The sequence below is a fragment of the Lycorma delicatula genome, chromosome 4, assembly GCF_047948215.1.
Source record: "Lycorma delicatula isolate Av1 chromosome 4, ASM4794821v1, whole genome shotgun sequence".
NCBI lineage: Eukaryota > Metazoa > Arthropoda > Insecta > Hemiptera > Fulgoridae > Lycorma > Lycorma delicatula.
In genome coordinates, this window is record NC_134458.1 from 161115238 (window position 1) to 161139861 (window position 24624).

The 24624-nt window shown below is 30.3% G+C and overlaps 1 protein-coding gene across 2 annotated transcripts in view; it reads right to left on the reverse strand.

Annotated features, from left to right (window-relative positions):
- Window positions 1–24624, reverse strand: part of LOC142322962 (uncharacterized) — a 1168170-nt gene that overhangs the window by 883506 nt on the left and 260040 nt on the right. For both annotated transcript variants that reach the window (XM_075362062.1, XM_075362063.1), the window contains one exon: window positions 1643–1704. The gene's annotated coding sequence lies outside the window, so the exon portion shown is untranslated. The remainder of the gene's footprint in view (window positions 1–1642; window positions 1705–24624) is intronic.

Sequence of the window (24624 nt, forward strand, 5' to 3'; positions counted from 1 at the left end):
AGTCCGCAACAATTCTGCATGATGTGTAGAGGCTCCATCCTTTTACAAAATTAGACCCTCTCTATTTTCAACCTGTGGAAACAAAGTTCTTTAACATGTTCGCATACGCTATGCCCGTAATAATTTGCTAGTGCAAAAAATGGTCCAAATATTCAATGTGCATGATACCTCACCAGAATTCAATTACCAACATTGTGGACAAATTCCACCGATTTGTGTGGATTTTCTGAGCCACATACTCGACAATTATGATGATTCATGACTCCATGAACGTGAAATATTTCTTCATCAGAGAATAAAATGCGCATCAGCAGAAATGGAATCTAATATTGTCGAAATTGAACTCTTTGTCACTTATCGTCAGGTTTAAATTTCACGGAGTAGTTACAGATATAAGCATGAAATTTCAATCGCTTGCGAACATCATGGACTGTGCTTTTAGGAATGTTTCGCCGACGACTAACACTATGAATTGAACGTTTGAACTTCGTTAGAAAGAGTAGAATTCTTTCTGTGTTTCGGTACATGTTTTAGTACTACCCAGTGATTATTCTTGCGAAACTTCCGGTTTCCAAAAACTGTTCACACTAATTACGAGATCCCGTCACTCAATGAATTTATACTATACTGATTCTGTTTTTGTAAACCAGTACAGGTATTAGGCTTCCTCTTGAGACGAAGACACGCTATTGAAGTTCGGGCTCATAACAGCTTGGCTTGTGCAACAGTCTAACGCAGCGGCTATCTGACGAAAATATATAAACTAAAACTTAACTGTTGTTGCTTCATCGTAAAACACTATTAGTAATGCAAAATAAAAACTACATTCATTTTTTAACCTCGGATTTCTATTCGGGATACCCGCTATTTATTATTCCTAGATACTTTATAAATATCTTAATCATTCCTTTTAATTATTATTAAATAATACTCACATTCCATACGAGTTTTTAAATAGAGTATATGATTTCACGGTTGAAATAAATATGTATTCCGCTATCGTACTCGATAATTTCAGAGATAAAACATTTTTTCGTCCAAATATGTTTATGTAAAAAAATAGCAGTATTCATATATATCGGAGACCAAAGTTATTTTATTTTTATAACGCATGTTTGTCTGCGAGATGGAATTTTACGTTCGTCATGTCGAATTTTACGCGCGCATGAGGTATAACTAGGAGAATGCATTATTTTGCTAAGCGTCTTGAGAACGAAATAACACCCTTTCTTTAAAACAGATATAACTTCTGAAATCATTACAACTCTGAATTAAATAACTGACGTAATCATAATAAGTACAAGAAAATTCCTCCAAAGAGTAATAATTATATTTTAAACTGCAATTACTATACAGTCTCATAAACAAATTATTTGAAAAATAATTGGAACTATTAAAAATAGAATTTTTTAAACTGCAATATAATAAATTGTCCAAATAAATTTTAGAAAATATTTTGGAAATGAATAAATGCAGAAAAAAATTAACTTTAAGATAATCTACGCATGTATATATATATATATATAAATTTTAATTGAATAGATACGGTTTCCTTAATCCAAGAATCATTTTCTTTGCATACAATATTACGAGTATAATAAAGTAATTAAACATGTAACAATTATATTTAAAAATATCCTACCATGACTGTCTGTAGGCGATTTTTTTTCCAGGATGTTGTAAAATAAACAGTAATATAGTTACCTGAAAAAAAAGAAAAGATTATTACTGTCATATCTTTATGCAGCACTTCTATGACGATATTAATAACAAACCTCCTCATAGTAACTTAACATTAGTTTTGTTTCAACTTACTGCATCCTGATAATTAGTGTTAGTCATATTTTACGCTCTATTAATAAAATCTTTAAAGTAAATAAATAATAAATGTTCTACTCTAATCGATACACAATAATATATTATATTCTGGCGTTCTAGCAGGAAAGAACACAATTTCGAGAGTGATTCTAGAGCTAAAATTAAGAAAAAAAATCATATAAAAATTTGCCCGCAAATGGTTTGTTTTCGGCTTACGGCGATCAATAGGTTTTACTTCTGCTTCGTTGGTAATGAAATGCAGTAGGTAAAGTTTTGAATAATTATTATGGTAAACAATTAGGTGTATTTATTTGTTATTAGACCTACATATCATTTTAAAAATTATTCCCCGAATGTCAAATGAAAATTTAAAAACTCTAACAAAAAACTCGATTATTTAGGATTAACATAAAGTAACCTTAAGCTCATTAGAAAATTTGGAGCGTATTTAATTATAAAAAAATGTGTTAACAAAAATTAATTTAAAAAAAATAATATTTTAATAACTTCCACCGAAGTTTCCAGGTTTAATAAATTTTGTATACAATGCAATCATAAAATTAAAATAAAACGGCAGTCTCAAAAACTTACAGACAAACGATATAGTGTGATAATGTCGAATATGACAAATTATACTACTCTCCCGAAAAAAAATGCATTTTAAACGAAAAATAAACCTATTAAATCTCTGATACCTGTAAAATCAATTACCCCATTTTGATATAAATTAAAATTCCTAACAAAATCCATCCTATTTTCTAAATTTCACTCGCCTGTATCCTTCTGATAAGTATACAAAACTCGAGTCAGTCGATGTATCTAAATATCATTTCACATTCATAGCCATTAGGGTAGGTCCTGTCGCGGCTGCTGTTCTCCACCTATTTCTATCCTTTGTTATCCTCTTTGTTTCAGCATACTTTCCCTTTTCCACAATCCCATCTATCATTTGAAATCTCTTCCTTCCTATTCCTTTGCTGCCATTCACCAAGCCTTCTGTCGGATCCACCAATAAACATCTTCTTCTCATTCGATGTCCTAGCCAGTTCCTTTTCCTATATCAATCACATTTAACATTTTCCTGTTCTCTCCGATTCTCCTTCTTACTTCATTTCTTATACGGTCTTACAATCTAACATTTATCAATCTGCGCCACACCCGCATCTCGAGAACCTCAGTTCGTTTTCTGTCTGCCTTTCTCATCGTTACCGTTTCAGATCCATAGAGTATCACACTCTAAATAAAACATTTCACAAAAATGATGTAAAATACAGTACCGTCTTAATTTAGAATATACGTGTTAACCGAGTATGAAGTCTTAATTTAAAAAATTACGCTTAAATCTGTCTGAAAATAATTTTAATTCTATTTTGTTTAATAAAATATTTTATAAAAAAATTGTATCCTTAAAAATAGTTAAATTTTTTGTTAAATCTTGTTCAATATTTTATTAAAATTACAATCTATACCGACAATAAAACTTTCTATTGAACTTCTGATATTTTTTAAACAATTCTACCGATTCTCTTAAAGGAAATACCAAAATGAAATTCAATCTGTTTTCTACATTTCATTCACCGGATGCATGAAGCTTGAATTCGATTTAATCATTCAGAATGTATCAGTGGGTGCCTAAGAAATAACCGAATACGTGTACAAACATACTAACTACTTAATTACTTAATTATTAATTAATAATAATATATATATATATATATACAAAGTATATTGATGTATTAATATATATTGTACAAGTAAAACTTTATCAGAAAGAAGTTTAATAATATTACTGAGTTAAACAAAACTGCAGAATTAGTTTAAAACAAATGACAAAATTTTAATTGTTAAATTAATTACGTTTTCTTCTTCTTCTTCTTCTTCTTCTTCTTATTATTATTATTATTATTATTATTATTATTATCTCAGTAATAAGTAATAATACTATCTGATCAAAAGAAAAGTAGAAACATTAAGTAGAAATTGTTTTCTAGAAATGAGAGAGCAGATAAACGGGAGATTATTCCCAGACAAAAGACTGAAAACAGTTTATACGATTCTACACGGAAGCATCAGTTACTAACTTACGAGTATACTGCATCAAGAGGCACAAACACAAACGTTGCTAGCGAGCGACCGAGTATCGAGCACTTCATTTGAATAGAAATGGAAAACGAATCCGAATCGTTTATTGTGACGCATTGTATAATCTTATAAGAGAAGATTTCCTTCAAATATTCAGTTACAAGCGCGGACTCTTGCCCAGATCAATCGGAGAAAAAATAATAATTTAATCAATTTATGAAATTTGAACATTGTGGGAGAGAACTGCCGTATATTAAGAAATCTGCTAAAATTCATTACACAATATTTTAATAAGTTTCTAACTTAATGAAGCTTTATTATTACGTATTTTAAACGTAAGAAATATTAAAATGTAAATCGGTCTAAGCCGAATACAAAAGCACTTTTGATGATCAACATAAAAATTATAATTGAAAATTACAAAACCAAGTATCAAGTTTCTTGATACTTTTTGTAAGATATTTAATAATCGTAATATGTGCATTATTATTTATAATATAAAATGGCAATAATATTATTGCAAGCAATCTTTCAAAAAAAGTTTCTGTAAATTACTTCTTTCAACATTGTTCTTTATATTACCGATTGTACTAATAAAGATCATAAGGTCTGTTTTGATGTAATTTCTATTTCTTAATTAAAAATAAATCATAAAAACTTGTCAAAAAGAAGTAGTAAACGAATGTATACGTACTCGCATATACATACAATTTCCTCCTGTCGATTATTTAAGTGATCTGAAATACTTGAACTTTTTTTGTTTTAAATTTACTAGATTCCGTCCTGGACCGATGGAAAATATTAAGATTAAACTAGTAAACTGAATTGGCTTGTGCCGCCGCGAAGTGTATTTTCTTTTAACTTTAATATTCTAACCATTTTGTTACACTCATATCACTAATGTATTCTATTGAGGACGGACTTCATATAGCTAATAATTATATAATGTTACTCGTAAATTTAAATTATATACATTTTTATTATTTACTTAAGTCTTTCATACAATAAAGTGTTCTCGGTTAAATAATTAAATTATTAACATACCATTAACAAGGAAGTTCCATTTTTGGAGATGAGAAGATTAAAACTAAAGTACTCTTAAAAAAAACGTGGTCGTCAAAGTCGGAATACCATACCGTTCTAGAAACTACAATTACTGTATCTAGGATTAAGATTACCCGGAAAGGGTAATTTTTATTCCAAAAAGGGTCTGGCTGAATGGTTTACAGTTCAACTGGATACTTCTACTACAGCCACACAGATCAAGAAATAGTTAAGGATTTTCGTTTATTATCCCTTTTCTGAAGGTGGTTGTTTTAATTTCTAAACGAAATTAAATTTCTGTTGCAAAATATACTTCATGTGATCATAGTAAAATAATCCATAAGTAATACATTGCTTTAATTTTGGATAAAAATGTACCGAATCTCTGAGGTACTGGGGCTGAACGGTCACCCTCTTCCTGAAGGATAAATTTAGCTATGCTGGGGTGGGTTTTCGTGCTTTTGCTCTCCATGAAAAGTTCACCCTTCTTTATCGGCCATCGATTTAAACTAAATGACATGGTTCCTATTTTGGGTTCTGTATGAGCAAATCGAACCTCGAAGAAGATGCCGGAACCTTCTACAAATTGGAAACATTCTTGTTGTGATCTAGTTCGATTGTTCTAATCCATCCTAAATAAAGTCATAAAGTAGGGATAAAGCAAGAAAATTTTAATACTGAATTTCTCAAAGTCGTTAACTACGATTTTGATAAAATTTTAATATATTTACCTACGTTTTCAAAAAATATATTTTTTTAATATTCGAATAAGATGGGCTAAACAAGTGGACGATTAAAATAGTTGTTTATTTTTGGTAATATTCGAGTATGTTCGGGACAATACGTAGAAATTCGTTCTTATTTCGACAGGACTTCATAATCCATAAAAATAAACAATTAGCAAATAAAAACATTAACAAATAAATAGTCACTAAAAGAAACAAAAAAAATCAAGCGATAGCTAGTCGAACAGAGAACGAAACAACTTATAGACGTAACCAAAAAAATAAATAAAGTAAAAAATAATATCACTAGATTTGGCGATAACTGCAAACTGTCATTCAGTAGCCCCTAACTCAAACACATGCAGACGTTTCAACGTTCAAACGTCCCCAATGTTATCAAGTAGATTGATCGTGAAGTGGTTGACGTGATTTTCTAAACGTTGTTGGTATATAAACTGTACTGTCTCACAACCTCACGAACCGTCGGAAGCTCCAGATATTCGTGAATCTAATCATTCTGTGCGAATCATGGCACCACTGCAGTTGTTCTTGTTTTGGAAGCGTTGAATGCTATTTGCGTTAATATTTCTTGCTGTCACTCACAACTCCATGCCGTAAGTCCAGATTGGTCGTAGGATAACTTTTTAAATCATAACTTTATTGGACAACGTGAGGCGTGAGTTTCTCCGCAGCAGCCAATGCAGTTCCGTATACTTCGTGTTCAATTGTTTTCTTTTCATCCTCACGTAATACGTCCGAGTCAAACGCCGATCTAGGTGAAGTCCTAGATACCACACACTCTCTGTTTGTGGGATCAAGACACCATCCATGTCCACACTAGGTCAGTCACCCCTTCACATGGTAAATGTGACGTGCTTCGATTTATCCTGATTAACTTTACTCTTCCATTTTTTCTGCCATGTGCAGACAAGGTCCAATGCCCTTTGCAGCACCCGCGATCTAGTTAAGAGTCTTTGTTAAAGCAAGGATAGCAGTGTCATCGGCAAATGTGGCGACGATGCAACCTTCCAGGATTGAAAGGTCCCCAGTGAATATTGAATATAGCTCAGGAGCTAGCACAGAGCTTTGAGGGACACCCGACCTAATGTTGAAGAATTTCGGTAACTCATCATTAAATATTACCTGAGAGAAACATTTCTACAGAATTTAAATATTAAATATGAAGGTGGAATATCGGATGAATGAACAACGTACTTTTATTACTAACAGAATTTTACAAAAAATAAGACGTTTTTGCCATTGCACAACGGTTATTTTGACAATATATATCAATAATCATTAGCAACGATGCGATTAACCCATGCCATTAAAATCTGCAAGTAAATTTGTAAAGTTACCGGTTGTACTGTGCAAAAGAACTAAATAACGACAGCACGTGTGGTTGAATACATTGATTTCAGAAGGGCTGCTACATCACGTACGTGTTCTGCCCGTAATTTAACTCTGCCAATAAAATTCTAGCATTTGACAGATCCTTCACAAGGATTCACTCATAAGTATTCGTAAAAAAATTTAAATAGTGTAGCTAGTGTAGCATTAAACGACACTGGTGTAGTAAGAATCATTACTACCACCACCTCATAAATATTCAGGCATTAACGGTTGATATATATATATATATATATATATATAGTGTGTGCGTGTGTGTGTGTGTGTGTGTGTGTGTGTGTGTGTGTGTGTGTGTGTGTGTATGTGTCTGTATTCGACGAAGTATTTCCATTTGAGTTGGTATCTGTTTAAAGAAAGTGTGTTACTGACCCTTCATCAGAAATTATTCACGAGTACTAAATCAATCAAATGGTGTGCAATACATCTTTTGAAATAACCTTTTTTTTTTGACTCTCCTCCCCTGGGCCGGTCCGACTGGTTGGTATTGCGCCACCCAGGAGAGTGCCTGTTGTACTCAAATGGGCCTTCCCACCTACCGACTGTATGTCCGGCATGGCAGGTCGGCCCACCGGTCAGTTCTTTTGAGTCTATTGATATGCCCATCTATATATATCGCCACGCCATACCATGATTGTCTTGACGTGACGATTGGGTCTTTTCTTTGATCTTTCCTATCAAGAAAACCCTTGGAGTCCCCAGTGGCTCATCGAAACTGGCACACCTCAGCATGCCAGTCCTCACCACTGGGGCTATCCGCCCTTCCCTATACTAAGATCAGAACCCCAATCTCCTCTCGTCCTCATTTTTTTGCGTTAATATTTTCTTAATAGCTGAATCAACCCTCTTCCAGGCATCTTCACTCTGCAACATGTGATTAATTAATCTGCCGTTACCATCAGATGATAGATCGATGTCTACTAATTCTTCTCTCCATTTATGGCAGTCAGTAAATGTGTGCTCAACATCATCTTCGCGATCGCAATACATACATTCCGTCGATGCTCTTCTACCGATTCTGTGCAAGTAAAAATTAAAGTTGCCATGCCCTGTAAAGTATTGTGACACGTGAAAATTCACTTCCCCATGCTTCCTATATATCCAGCTTTTAATATCGTGGATGAGTCTCTTTGTTCTACCTCCAGGGCCATTCTCATTCCACCTGTCCTGCCACTTTGCCATTAGCCGCTGCCTTGATTCGTGAATTCCAACTCCCTGGTCTCTTTCAACTCTTAAAAGTGCCAATAAATCAATCGGTGGGACTCCAGCGAGCACACACAAAGCCTCATAGGAGACCGTCCTATATGCAGAAATCACTCCAAGCAACAGTCTCCTATGGGTCCTGATCATACGTGCCAGGTTTTTCTTTACTTGCACTGAAATCCACCAAACCGGCACCGCATAAAGCATAGACGATATTACCGAAGACGCTATGACCCTTCTCTTTGACGCCTTAGGCGCTCTTTGGTTCGTCATAATGATATTTAAAGATTTTATCATTCTGTCAGCCCTGTTACAAACTTCGTTTATATGTTCGGTTAAGGAACCGTTCCTCTGAAAGGTAACGCCTAGGTACTTCAGCTTATCAGTTTCTGCTATTGGTTCACCATTGATCCTGATATCCAGCCGATCAATGATCCTTCTTCCAGTGAAAGTGATAAATTTGCATTTATCAATGTTCAGCACTAAATTTTTATTACAGGTTATTTGAAATAACCTGTGAATACTTATTTGAAGATGGTATTGGTAATTTCGTCACCGTCATATCAGAGCGATATATCAGATGACGCAGGAATTTTTTCTCCTCAAATAAAATAAAAATTTGAAATAAAACAGTTAAGCATTTGCTTCTAAACCATGTAGTATTCAGAAATAACGATATTCTATGACCCATGAAATAAACGACTCTGACACTTTATATTCTTTCTTGGGGTCTAATTAGGAAATTTTAGGTTTTTAGCGATTAACCTGTATAAGACAATTAAAACTCACAGAATCGTAACTAGTCCGCTACAATTTTGTTGTATATTGAAAAATATATATCTACTTAATTAATGCGTAATAAAAATGATGGTTAACTCAAATACGCAGTACTCGGAGTCGATTGCTTGTGAAGTAGAATCAGCTATATTCCTAATTGCTATAGATGCTTCATAAAATAACCAATCAAGGTTCAAAAAGTTAATTTACATAAGGAACTTGATTTAAATGTATTATTTTAAAGGAAATTCATTTTTAATGACAAATCACTATGTATATATATAGTGATTATATATATATCCGATGATTATATATATATATATATAAATAAATATATAATATAATATAATATATATATCTGTTTATTTTTAATTTTAATTAACGATAGTCTAATTATATAAAGTTGATTCTGTTTTTTAATAACCATCATTATTTTTTAACACGTGTCTGCGTCTGTGATAATATATCGATGCATTATTGACATAACAAAACACAGTGTAAATTATCTTTTTTATTAGGTGTTTAAGTTACCTTTGTTCATAAATTCCACCAAAAAATAAATAATGATGTAACTGTAATAATAAATTACACTGATAAACATAATTTTTGTTTCCTAACATGCAATACATGATTTTAAAGCGTTTTTTGATGCTGAAAACGAATATGAACTCAGGATCTTTCACTCTTCATTTTTGAAAATGTTTAAATTTTAATTAAAGGTTTTTTTAATTTTTCAACATAGCATTTTAAGCTCCTATATTGTATTTTGTTAGTTCATTTTTTATTGTTTAACATTGTTAACATAATCTATAAGCTATAAATAAACAATACTAGCCAAAGAATTAAATCACATTATAGTCATATATTATGACATCTTATCTAATACGGAAGAGTGAGCCTTCATGGATAAGATTAAGCATGTCTGTGCAGGTCAAAACATGTAACTGAAACCACGGCTGTGTTGTTTGTATTAAGCACTGGATTTAGGAATGAATTAAATTTATTCAGTCTTATTGCTGTCTTAAGTTTGTTATTAGTGCAGTGTCATAATGCCTCAAAATTGTGTAAATGATGTGGATGCCTTTTACTATGTATGTGGTGAGTTTCCGTAAAATCAAATAGGAAAAACATTATTCCTTTAATTACAAAAACATATCATTTGTACTTTCAGTGTAAAATTGGTGATCAAGATAAGAAGTGGGCTTCTCATATAGTATGCACTAATTTTTCTGTATATTTAAGAGGACGGCTGGAAGGTGCACGGAAGGCTTCGCTATTTGGTGTACCTATGGTTTGGCATGAACCAAAGGATCATGTAACTCATTGTTACTTTTCTTTAACAAATGTGTCTGGAATTTCCGAAAAATCTAATCATACTGTAAAATATCCTTCATTGCAATCTACAATCAGGCCTGTACCTCGTAGTGAAATTATTCCAGTTCCTGAGCCACCGGTGAATGTATGTTTCGAAAGTAGCGATGAAGAATCAGAGACTACTGAAGAAGACAACAATGGTTTTCATTTTGAATTATCTTCCAATAAGCCACATCTTATATCACAAGGTGAATTAAATGCTTGGTTAGGGATTAAAATTTATCAAAAAATCAAGCTGAACAGTTAGGACCAAGACTGCAAGGTTGGAATTTACTTCAAAATAATACAAAAATTTCGGGCTGTCGAAGCCGACTAAAAGAACTTTCTCAGTACTTTATTAATGAAAATAATTTGGTTTATTGCACAAATATTGATGAGCTTATGTTACACAAAGGACAAGTTCATAAACCTGAGGATTGGCGCCTTTTCATAGATTCGTCCAAGTATAGTTTAAAGAGGTTCTACTACACAACGGTAACAAATATCCTTCGATACCAATCGCTTATGGTATTAATTTGAAAGAGACATACAATGTGATGGAAGACATTCTTGAAAAAATAAATTATAAAAAACATAGCTGAAACATATTTGGTGATTTTAAAGTTATAGTTATTTCGTTAGGCATGCAGCCGAGCTAGGGATAAACATTATGTTACCAAAGAGTGTAAGAAACGAGATAACTTAACTCCAAATGGGAAAAATTAATATTCATGAGCCCTTAGTTGAACCTAAAAAAATATTTTTACCCCCTCACCATATCAAGCTAGGAGTAATGAAAACTTTTGTCAAAGCAATGAAGAAAGATAATCCCGGATTTTTGTACATCAGGCAGAAATTTCCGAATATAAGTGAAGGAAAAATTAAAGAATAAATATTTATTGGTCCTCAAATAAGAGAGTTGATCAAAGATGATGTATTTAACTCAATGTTAAATAATGTAGAAAGTGCAGCTTGGGCTTCATTTAAAGACGTTTGCAAAAATTTTCTCGGCAAACAAAAATCCGACAATTACCACGATACTGTTAATAAACTTCTTACTTCATACAGAGCTATGGGATCTAATATGTCTTTGAAAATGCATTTCCTCCACTCGCATCTGGATTTTTTCCGGACAACCTAGGAGACGTAAGTGACGAACACAATGAACGTTTCCACCAATACATTTCGGTGATAGAAAGCCGCTATAAATGGAAATAAAATACTAACCTGCTAGCCGATTACTATTGGACATTAATTCGGGGTGAGTCTGAGGCTATTTATAAAAGAAAAACATCAGCGAAAAAATTCCACAGATATGGCCATGCAAAATAATAAATTTTATAGATTTTAACTATATTTTCCCTTAATTTTGTTTGAAGTGTGATTTATTTAAAATTAAGGTGATAGAAAAATTGTATTTACAGATCTGTATTGTAAGCAAAAAAACAATTCAAGAAATGAACTTAGAGAAACATTAAAATTTTTCTTTTTTCTATCAGTGTTATTAATTTATTTCGCTCGATTCAAGAAGTTAGAAAACTATAATATCCAATATTTTGTATTCCAACTTATGGCCATAATTGATTTTTACTTTCCCGATTATAGCTATCTTGGTTCTGCATAGCATAGCTATGAAAGGAAATTGTAGCTGCCGACCAAAATTTTGAGCAACGGGGATTTTGAAAGTGTTAACGTTTTAAAACAACATAGCTCAAAGGACAGCAAATAGGAATATAAAAATTTCTGGAAGATGTAAGTACGTAAATGTGTGTGGTCATATATTTTAATGAATATCAATTACTATTATTATTTATTATGATTAGTATTTTATTAATATATATCCTTTGAAAATAGTTTAAATAAATTCCAAATATGGGGCAATGATATATTAAATTTTGGTCAAAATTATAAAAGTAAAGGGGAAGTTCAACCATTTTTTTTTATTTTTAACTTTTTGTACAGCAGTCGTTTAAAATCGACTTCAGTACATAAAATTATTTAATTTGAGTATTTTCTGCCCTTCCTACCACTGTCACTCCAACATTCGTAGTCAACGCATTTCGGCGTACCTCCATTCTCAAAACTACTTAATTTTAGCACTGAGTCTTCCTGTGTTAAGATCATCAAATAAATAGCGATGTTAAGCTCATCCCACTCCGCCATCCCTACTGTCACGGCTTCTTCTGGTTTACTCCTCCCAATCTAATGGTTATACAATCTTGAAATTAATCTTTCTGATTTTTCATTTTAACAACTTTAAATATTACATCTGGTTGAGTGTTTATTTGTTCATTAATTATCTATCTCCTTTTAATTTTAGCTGGAATATATATCCATATCTTCTTCTAAGCAATACGTAAACGTTTTCCTTTTTGTGCATAATGTAATATTTTCATACGTCTTATCATTTCACTGGAAATATATATAACCCATAAAGGTATTACATTATGCAGAAAACGGAAAACGTTTAAATATTCTAGAAAACATGAAAATATTCCAGCTAAAATCAAAAGGACAAGAGATAATGAACAAATAAACACTCAATCCATGTAATATTTAAAAATATATAAACATAAAAATATTTCTTGTAAATATTTTACAATTATGTGATCAATATTTAATAACCCTATGACATATTTGAAACAAAAATTCGTCAAGGACAAAGCCGGAAATGTTATGCAATCCTTTTCCGGCTTTGTTTTAACAATCGCCTCGTTAAATATCATTTTATAAAGAAAAATGGTAGAATAATGTAAATATTCATAAAATTAAAATAAGTTTAGTCTTAGTTGCATCGTTTTTAAATCTTCACCGGTTTAATTTTTGTCCTCCTTATGGCAATGGGCTAATTAATACTGAATAACACCGGCTAAAATCATGATTATGTTAAAATATTTGTAAAGATAATAAATTAAAAAAATATTATGTAACAAGAGAAGTAAAATAAAACGTAAAAACTAACGGAAATAAAACCTTCATAAACATTTTTAATGTTTTCTCAAAATCGATAAGTAACCGCTATCATTCCTGTAATAAAAATAGGTAAACATATTATTCAAGAAAATTTTACAAATCTTTTTTTAGAAAATTCAGAATTTTAAAATAATAAATTAATATTTTATCAAACTATTTTAGTTATTTTATTTATTACATTTTCTCCATACATTTTAAAAAGAGATTGATATTTGTATAGTCAAGGATACAAAGCTACCAGTTCTTACATTGTAGTAGCGCGATGTGGATCGGCAGAGAGAATATAAAGGTGAGAGGAAATGGAGTCGACAAACCGACAGGGTGACCTTTTATTCTGATATACCCATTTTTATACCGCATTAGGTTGATGTTATACGCTCTACAAACGAATAAATGCTAATTTACGTGTCCTTGCGTAGTTGTGCAGGTAGTGGGAATCGTGGAGTACTACCATAATACTGATTTTCATATTTACTGTTAGTGGCTGGCGTCTTTTTACCTCCACCTACGTTCGTTCAGTCACTAGCATCCTTTTTTAAATAAACAGAGTATAATAACAACCGTTTTCCCCCTACTGATATATATTACATACACATTAAAAAGGTAAATTACAACATAGGATTGCATTACAAAATATTGCAAGTTAAATGTTAGTTTAGTGAATAATAAATATTATGGGTTTAAGTGTACCACAACCAAGCAATTTTGTAAATTTTCATAATGACCAAACTCTACTCAAAAAAACAACTAGACTCTATTAGTACTGTATTAATAAACCCACCGGGTTGGTATAGTAATGAACTCGTCATTGCAAAGCAGCAGATTTCGAATTTGAGTTCCAAAAATAAATATTAAAAAAAAAACAATTGATACACAAATAGTCTATAAAACTGGTAATAATTCAGAAATGAAAATTAACATAAATATTGATCAAGTACAACGGTTTTTGGTATACACAAGATGATTTGCGAATCGTGTCGTAGTATGTACATTTGCAAACAATAAATTATAAAAATAGGAACAATTAACATCAATCACTATAAGATTACATCAGCCAGAAAAATCAAATTATTTAAGATATATTTTTAATACGGGACATGAATCCCGTATTGGGTAATCCCGTAATAGTAATTGATAAAACAATGAAGATAAGAAAAAGCTTGTAATAAACACTGTAATATGATGAATGCGTGGAAAAGTTTACAAATATAAAAAAACAAAAAATTTCTCGGTTCAAAACTCATAAATGAACAAACAAATTTTGAATTTGATAACATGTTTTCTGCACTGACAATAAAATATAAAGATTAGTAGAATTTTAATCAGATCAGGCCAAAACTTAGATCGGATAGCACGACAATTTACGTAATTTTTGTAAATATGCAATACTGTGATGTGATGTGATGTTTTTTTGTTTTTTTTTTGTATGTAAGACTAACGGAAAAGTGATGTGGATAATTTTCATTCCCTGATTATGGTGATAAATCGATGCAGGAAACATGCAGGAGAAAATATTTGTATGAAAAATATATGAGAAGCCGATAATAAAAATTTCATATGTGTTTTTAGTAAAAAATATATATGTATATTGTGCCTTACGTACTCTACCAAGTAAAGCAAAAATAAGTTAAAAAAATGTTAACATAAATTTTTAGGAAAAAACATATATGAAAGTATTTCGATCTTCAATAAAATTGAAATAAAAATATTAAATTACACATAAATATTTTAAAATCATTGTAATCTAGGACAAAAGCATTAATAGTTTTCTCTGATGTATTCACTTGATTCTCGTATTAAACACAATTTTAAAACGGTGGGTTAATAAACTAATCTACATGCAAGTAATGTAAAAACATACACCCGAAACATTAAAAAAAAAATCCTACACCCAATGCTTTCTTTGAAATGAATAAATGCGATATTTTCTCATTATCATCTTCATTGTAACCGCACTATTTTTTCGCTTAGAATATAAAATAACGGAATAACGAAGAACTACAGACTTACAATAATTCTAAAAAATGAAACAAAGAAAGAAATTTGTTGTTAGACTGAAATACCACTAATGAAAATCCTTCAGCACATAGTCGTACCATTTAAGATGGAATGAAACAGTAGTAATGGGTTTTTCTATGTTTGTTTTTGTAACAACAACAGTAACAACTAACGCAAATGAGGGGAGAAATCGAAGAAGAAGAAGACACCCGGTATTCCTATTTTCAGTAAATTGGTACAGCACTTTCTTAATTAAATACGGCCGAATAAAAAAAAATAATAATAATAATAATTAGCTAAAAATAAAAAAATAATATTTCAATCCCAAAATAATAATTCTATCGGTTTAAAAGTATTACATCACTTCTTGTTTTTCATACATCAGGCTTGTTGATGTACGTCAGTGATATGCAAATATCTAATTTTAACTCATTAAAAGTGTAAAAATTTACAAAATATATGTACCTTTGCTTAATTTGTTGGATGTAATCTCGCCGGAGACTGTCCTAAATGAAGTATCAGTTGCTTACTTATCACAGATTTTTATACAATATTAATACGATTGACTCTTTTTGTGGGAAAATAACCCGTTATAATTTCTATCCTGTTTAATTATAGATCACATTAATTGTAATTAATAATTTTTAATTATTTACCTATCTTATGAAGTTCATTATTTATTGCACTTACATCAATAATGTAACTAATATCTTTCGACTGTAGTTTTATTGATATACTTAACTTGGTACATCAGGAAGTTATCTTAAACAGGGAGTTAATATAAACGCCTCCTCAATTACTCCCGGAATCCATTGTTTAATCTAATTCTTCTCAGATGTTGGTAATAATAATAATATTGTTTTTTTTTAAATATGCATGAAAAAGATATTACTTGAATCACACAACTTGTTTTACAAAATATTACCCTAAACTTAAAATTATTTAAAAAAAAAAACAAAAATACACGAAATACATGAAATAAAATAATATATGAAATACAATAAATTCCCAACTCTCCGCGAACGGATTAACCACATCGCAGATCATCCGCAGTTAAGTTGTACCGTGAATAAAACATACGTTCAAAATTATCTTGAGGATATGAAAACGAGAAAAGTAAAGATGAAGAAAAAGAGAATATCATCATCAGCCTAATACCAAATGAAACAAAGTTTGAAAATGGCATATAAAAAATCAGCTCTGAAAAACGAATGGTGAGAAATTCAATTATGTATTAAGATACAGTTAGTGTTTAAAGAATACCTTTAAAATCCATTCAGATTGATAGTTCATGTAATGATGGTGCAATTAAGCTTAAATGAGTTTTTTCATTCAAGACTCTCTTTGAAACAAAAATTTAAATATTTGAAATGGAAATAAAAGTGAGGATAATAAAATAAGAAGGATTAGGAAAAAAAGAAAAACAGATCATAGTTCTTACGACTTTGAAACATCTTAACGCATGCATAAAAAGGTGTGGGATTCTTTAACACAACTGAACACGAAATGTGATTTTTTTTTTGATGATTTCAAAAAAAAAAAAAATACAGTACATGTATCCGTGGCTCTTTGCAAAATGATTAGGTAAAAAAAAATTGTTATATATATGTAAATTTCAAATAATTTAGTCGAACGGCGATTTTTAGTTAAAATTAAATTTTTAATACTTTAAAAATAATATAAAAATATTTTATTCAATAATAGAAAAATCAATAAAACGCAAAATGCACAGTATTTTGTTATAACTCTATAATCTGAAGAAAAAAATATTTTCAAACAACGTCACTTTCATCGTAACGCAACCCACAACATAGATTGATATGATACACAATGATCTGTGTTTACTCAACTGTGTAAAATATTTTCGAATAGGCTATTTATGTACATATATAGAATGGGAGAGAAAAGCTATTAATTTCTGATAGTTTTAGTTATTGTGTGCGTAAGGGATCTAGAAATGGTGCGATAGCGGAGACTCCTTTCCCCACTCGGTGCAATTCCGGTCACGGTGAATAGGTGATATGCTACGCCCTGCGCTTTCGTTACGAAAAGGTTTTTCAAAAACAGCTATTCTGTGATGCTCACGTCAATATTTTAATGCTAGCCGCCACAGTGCACTTCCTTCTCGTAACACAATCATGATGTGGGTATAGGCTTTTAGGAAACCATCAGCATCAAAAAAAAAAATCATCGGAAGGCCGGATCCATACGAACAACGGAGAACAATAAATGAGTAAAACAGGTGATTGAAGCTAGCAATAGAATTTTAGGGCGTCGACATTTTCCACTCAAAGATACCGAATCGAATTATCAGAATACTGCATTCTGGCTTGAATTTATATCCTACAAGAATTAATACTTGTTTAAGAGTTGAATCTTGTGATCGGAAATAACGTCGAGTTTTCATAAAGAAGATGTTGGAAACAAAGACAGAAAACACAGTAATCATCACGAGGGACAAACTCTATTTCCACCTGATCGGATTGTTAATATACAGAACTTTCGGTCTCGGTCAAATGTAAATTTCAGACGGCTTCATAAGCGTCCACTTTATATATAACGGGTCACAGTGTAGTGTGGGATGAAAAGTTTGAAGTGATCGGCTACTATTTCTTTGAAGAAGGCGAAAATACGAAATTTATAATAGGCGATTTTACGAAATCGAAGTGTATCTTCGATTTCGTATAACTTCCTTGCTCCAAACCTTCACAGAAGGCGCATAAATCGAGCCAAAACAGCGGTTTCAATAGGATGAAGAACTGCTCACACGGCTTTTCGGGTTTCGATTAAAGCGTTAAAGAGAAAGTTTCCAGAACGTTTAATACACATATGTGGAGACATCACCTAGCCATCGCGTTGAACCGATCTTTCAGTACGTGACTTCTTTCAATAATTATTTAAAGACAAAAGTGTCGCCGGAAAATCATGTTCACTACTTGAACTAAAGAGCAGCAGTTTAACGCGAGGAGGTCGTAGACCGGGATATATGCTGCGAAATGTAATGAGAAGTTTCGGCGAACGACTCCAGTATCTGTGGACCAAAATGAATGACATTTGTAAGGTGTTATTTTCCATACCTAATGTTAGTGTACATAAAAAAATGGTTTTACGACAATAACAGCGTAGATATAATATTATGTCTAGCACATGTAGCTCTTTGTAATTACTGTTATATTACTTTAAAAACTGTTAGGTTTTTCCGCTCCGATCTATATATGATTTGTATATCTGTCTAAAACAGTAATCTATTACCGCAAATAATTTTCACTTACCGACTTCATTTATTAGTTTGTTTTTTGGTTATACAATATTAAAAGCTTGTTGTATAATACGAACATAAGGATTTGAACTATTTTTTAATGAAATAATAACAAGTATTTTTAAAAAAAGAAATGAAATATTAATATCAGTTGGAGAGGAAAAATGTGCTCATTATAAAGCAGTTAGCTGTTAGACAAACGAGACCTTTTACATGAAAAAAGCAAAGAAAAAGAGCCGAGAGAATTATATTTTTAAAACCCAGACGGTCCAAGTGTTGTGTCATCAAACGAATTTTATTGCCAACACGACCTCTCGACCTCTTTGAAATATGAGACAATCTCCTCGTTTTTTTTACAGAAAAAATTGCATGCTCTTTAAATATCTATAATAGCCTATGTACGCGAAAGGAATACGATTTTATTATAACTCATAAAATTTAACGAATATTACAATTATTATAATTCCACCAAAGAAAACTTGAAAATTAAATTTAGTTAGAAAATTTAGTGTAAACTTTTATCTTGAAATTCATTAGTTATTAACAAACGTAAGTAAGAATCAAATAAGTATAATGTAATCAAATTATCTTTTATTTTTTTAATTAACTTAAAAAAGTTAAAAATTTATTTTAAAATATCGTATGAAATATTTAATAATGAATACGGAAAATGTAAGAAAAAATAAAACCAATTAATTTATAGCTAATTCGGTACGAACCGAATATCTATCTCTTGAGATATGTATACAAAATAATTATAAAGTATCGGGAACCCAAAATAACCTATTTAAACAGTAAATACTAAAAAATTAAATTTTCATACAATCCTATAAAAACAATTTATTTTTCGATATAAGACCAACAGATCGCAAGCCCGCATGAAAACAAACCAACTAGAAAATATCAAAGATAAGGATAGAATTATAACAAACTATTTTAAAGAACATTGAAAAATGAATATCGAGGCAAAAAATATTGGATATCGATAACCCTAATCAAAATGGTGACTATTTAATGTTTTTTAGCAATTTTTTTGAAGCAACCTACACTATCTTTTAAATAAGAACACAATAGTCAAATATCAAAGAAAGTGAATTAAGGAAATGCTCCTACCTCGAAACAATTTATTTTCGGTACCAGTCCACCACATTCCCATTCCTGTATGGGGAGATAATCAAAGATTTTAAATGGAGATGGATTGTGAAGTACCATTTTAAAATGAACTGATTTAAAAATCTTAATTCTACGACAACTCTAACCAAATAACAGATATTTAATGTTTTTCACAGCTAGTTTAAAAAATTGGCCGACAGTACACTCCAATTAGCGATTTCATACCGAAAAACAGATCACTATGGTAGGCACATTTGCTAAATTTCATTTTTTTTTTTTTTTTAGTGTTTTACACTCGAATAGATGACAGTAGTTTTAAAAAAAAATTAAATTGCCGTCATTTTGATTAGGATTGTCGTATTCCGATGTTTTTTACGTTAAAAGTTTCGTTTTTTCAATTTCCTTTAAAATAATTTACTGCAACCTTAACCTTCATTTAAAACTTTTGAGTTGACCTCCTTCTCTACGGAAGCTCTTTGCGGTTGTCTCGATTCCAATAAAAATCATTTCGGGGTATATTTTTAAATTAATCTTAACTTCTTTCCAAACTTTTGAAATCAATTTTACAATAAATGTTCCTGGCGATGTTATTTTTTACTTTCCCGCTTTAGTCGCATGTAATAAGTTATATCTCATAATGTTTTCGAAGGCGATCTTTAGAGAACTTTTAATGCATGAATCTCTAGTGTCACTTAAAACAAACCTTTTTTTTTTATTTTTCAGCTTTAGAAGCTGTAGGTTTTAATTAGGCGTTTCATTCATCCTTATAAAATTGTTTTTTCTTTTCTTCTTTTTGTATAGATTAATCAAACGCTGATCTCAAAAACTTTTATAATTTGCATGTTCCGTCTAATTGCTGATCTTCCTAACGACAATCATTTTTCCCTTAATTATTTCTATCCTATCCACTTGTGGCTTTAAATAAAATACATTTCTTTTCTTCGGTCGATTCCTTACCTTTAGAATTCGACTTTCTTTCTAACAAGTACTTTAATTATTATAAAATTTCTTCATAGTCTTTTCAAATGAAAATAATTTTACTTCTATACTCAGCCAAAGACCGACAAATACTCCATTCAGTGTAAAGCCTATGTTTTACCGCAACATTATCGATAACAAAAACCGTAACAATACCGATTCGTTTTCCAAGAGAATAAATTTTATTTTAAATTTTGTACGAATGTAAACGTTTATTGATAAAAAAACAAACTGCAAATTAAGAAGATATCAGATTTTGGTGAAAATAAAATATTCGGGTTGGTCTTCTTCCTGTACAGAATATGCGAATACGGGTAGAATATGCCAACACGGTTGGTAAAAGAACATAAAAAAGGAGAAGAATAAATACAATCATACTGTTTCCAGGCAGCACTTACCCACATAGTATCGGTTAGTAACATTACTTTTTTTGCGGCTTTTAGAAGAAAAGTATGGTATTATTTTAGGTTGCAGAATTTGAAGGGGGGAGGGGTAAAATGAATTTTCTTTACGTGTTGACGTATGAAGAGTACGAAAATACCACTTACTTAAAATCGGGTTTCCTTATATATAAATGCATGTATATATAGGCATAACTATAACACTTTGTAGCTATCAAACCTCCAAAAACTACTACATCAATTTCATTCAAATTTAGATTTGCAATAGAGGTGTATCTGAAGTTATGCATGTAAAAATTTGATGAAAACTGGTTGAGTCGTTCTTTAGTTACGCTCAATTTAAGGTCGAAAAAGGTTATGTTGACTGTGTAATGGTGTATATTTCATAATCGCTTATACAGTATCACAATGGTGACTGAGTTGAAACCTGATTTTTTTATTTTTTTTTTTTTATTTCAGAGAATTTCTGACGAGTCACTAATTTTTTATGAATCAAAGGATTTTTTTTTGTAAAATTTTAGATTAGAACGAGTTGATACTTTTACAAAACGAAACAAATCGGTGGAAAGTGTGATCCCCTCAGGTTTTCTTCTGTCGTACCAACCGATTGAGTTGATAATATAGATGTCACCCTTTAATGTTTTTGTTAAATAAAATAAGAAAAAGTCGATCTTCTTGTGCAGAACTGCGCAAGAAATTTTATGTATTATTAAAAAAATTCAGAAATGTTTTAGTTAATGAAATTATCATCCAGATTAATATGCACGTGGAGTTAGTGTTTAAAATTAGGGAATATAGAGTATTTTAAATTCAAGTAATACAAACTAATTAAAATGACTTTGATTTTTTTTTTACTTAGTTTGCTTCTGTTAAAGAACTAAGATATTTATCTTTATTTATTTTTAAAAATCAGTTTAAAAAGTCTATAAACCTATATAACTTATAGTTTTATTCTAAAGAAATAAAATTTATTACATCTGGGAGAACTAAAAATCAAAGAAAGAATAGAAAAAAGAAAAATGTATCACTAATAAAATAGTACAGAATATCTTAAAATTCAAGCATAATGAAAAAACAAACCGAACGATATTTTAAAACTGTATTGCAATTAAACGTAAGGAACAAGACCTTATTTTTTTTACTAATAACGCGTTTTCAAGAGATAGTTTTATAATCAGTTCCTCCATAAACAACATGATTTTAAAAAATTTTATCTTTTATCTTTTCAAAATGTACTATGAAATAAAAAATTGGATAAGCATTTACTACATCGTCAATTTTGTAACGTACAGGATTATATTATCAATATTCATTGCGACAGTGTAGCCAGTTCTGCTACTCGTTTTCTGCAATCTATTTCGTTTTTATTCTATCAATTCATTAATTTTCGTTTACTCTTACATTTATTTACATGAACCTCTTTCTAATTGTCATCACTCTCTCTCTCTCTCATTCCCTCCTTGAATCAGAAGTCGATGGACTGTATGATCACCCTTCAGATTTTCCTCTGTCATGTCGACTGTTTGATTTGATAATGTATATGCCGCCCTTCAGTGTCATTCCTAGTCTGTCAGCTTCCCATAACTAGGATGAATGACGCAATAACTGACCGATCAAGTCACTTCATAAAATCGTTTTATTTCATTAATATTATTTATATATCTTCTTTTATACTATTTATGTTACCTTTAATTAATTTTTAAGATTTTAAAATTTGATATCTGTATGTCCTCATATCCTCTTAATTTTGTTTAAATAACCTGTTGATATCACCTACGTAAATAAAATTCGATCGGCATAGCTAACCTAAAAGTAGTAAATTTAAAATGTACTGTTATTATATCTGCTAAATTATTTATTCTGTATTACTTAAGTAAAATTGTATCTTTATCAACCACGTACAGATTAAATACATTACAGGTATTTCAATTTATAAATTATATTAAAACGGTATTGACTTTTAATTGAGCTTTAATTACGATAAAATTAAAGACACAACATTATGTACAACTTATAACAAAGTGTATATATCAATTAAAAATATACTCAGGAAAAAAGTCAATACCCGATATGATCATTGACCTTTTATTGAGGAATAAAAACAGGTTACACTAATGTAAACACAAAATAACATAAAGAAAGAATATAAAAATAAATAAATGAGCAGTTAATTAAAAAAAAAATTAATTATTTATGGACTTTATATTTTTAATGGGCAGTTAAAAAATGGATACAACGCATTAAGTTTGCGTAAAAAGAAGTACGGGTGATTTAATTTAAGAAATATTTAATGTTACAATCAGTTTACAAATTTACTGCAGATGTCACTTTAAATCAATTTTTAAAACGATTAAATAAATATATTTGTTTCTTTAGTGATTTCTTCCTTTAAAAAGAAAAGAAAAAACGTAGTCTTTAAGGACAATTTTAGGAGACAACAGCAGACAATTTTCTTAGGGGTAAGTACATGATCTGTAAAATTTTGTTACCGATTTTTAATTAATAATAGAATTAAGCGAACTTATGTAGTTGTTTAGGCATATAATTGAATACTTTTTTTGAGAAGAAAATCACGTTTATTATTTCATAAAGTTAATATTATTTTGAAAGGAAAAAAACTCCGAAAAAAGTTGTGAATGAAGTCAGCTTAAATTTTAATCTGAACTTATGGGCCATTTTTATTATTACACAACTGCCCAAAAAGGAGTGTAATGTATTTCGGGTGTATGTAAGTGTGTTTCACCGTAGCAGCTCAACGGCTGAACCGATTTAGATGCATGACCCCACGTTGGAACCCTTACGTTACTAGGAGTCTATATAGGCTACATATATATATATATATATACATTTATTTAAATTAATTTAAACTACGAAAAAAAATTATCAACCGCACGCTCTTTAATTATCCTATATAAGTATAAAATACCTAAGTAAAATTTAAAGTTAAAAATATATAAGTTAAATATAAAAATTAAAATACATAAGTAAAAAATAAAAAGTTAAAATATGTAAGTATAAATACATATTTAAAATACATGTGATAGTAACATTAAATTTTTCTTAAGTTAAATCATTCGTACTTTCTTTTTACGAAAGCGATACTATGCTATATTAGAGTAATATTTTTTTTGGCAGTCTTATTTTTTAATTTTTTATATTTATCTCTTGTTTTTGTTATTTTATATAACCAATCGGTCGATGAAATAAAAATAAAAAAATAACTTTTCTTCTGAGGTAACAAAATGAAATTAGATAACAATCTGTTCGATCAAGATATACGATCGACAAATTTCTTCATCTTTTTTTTTTATTTTATTTTTTGTAAAATATATGACACACTAAACTGATTGCTTGGTTTGCAACAGATATAGCTAATAAATGTCATTTTATTTTATATTTTATCGATAATAGTTGAAATGGATTCAGTGAAGCTAAAAATATAAAAACCGTTATAAAAAATTATAATATTGTAAGTTTAATATTTCATAAAAGC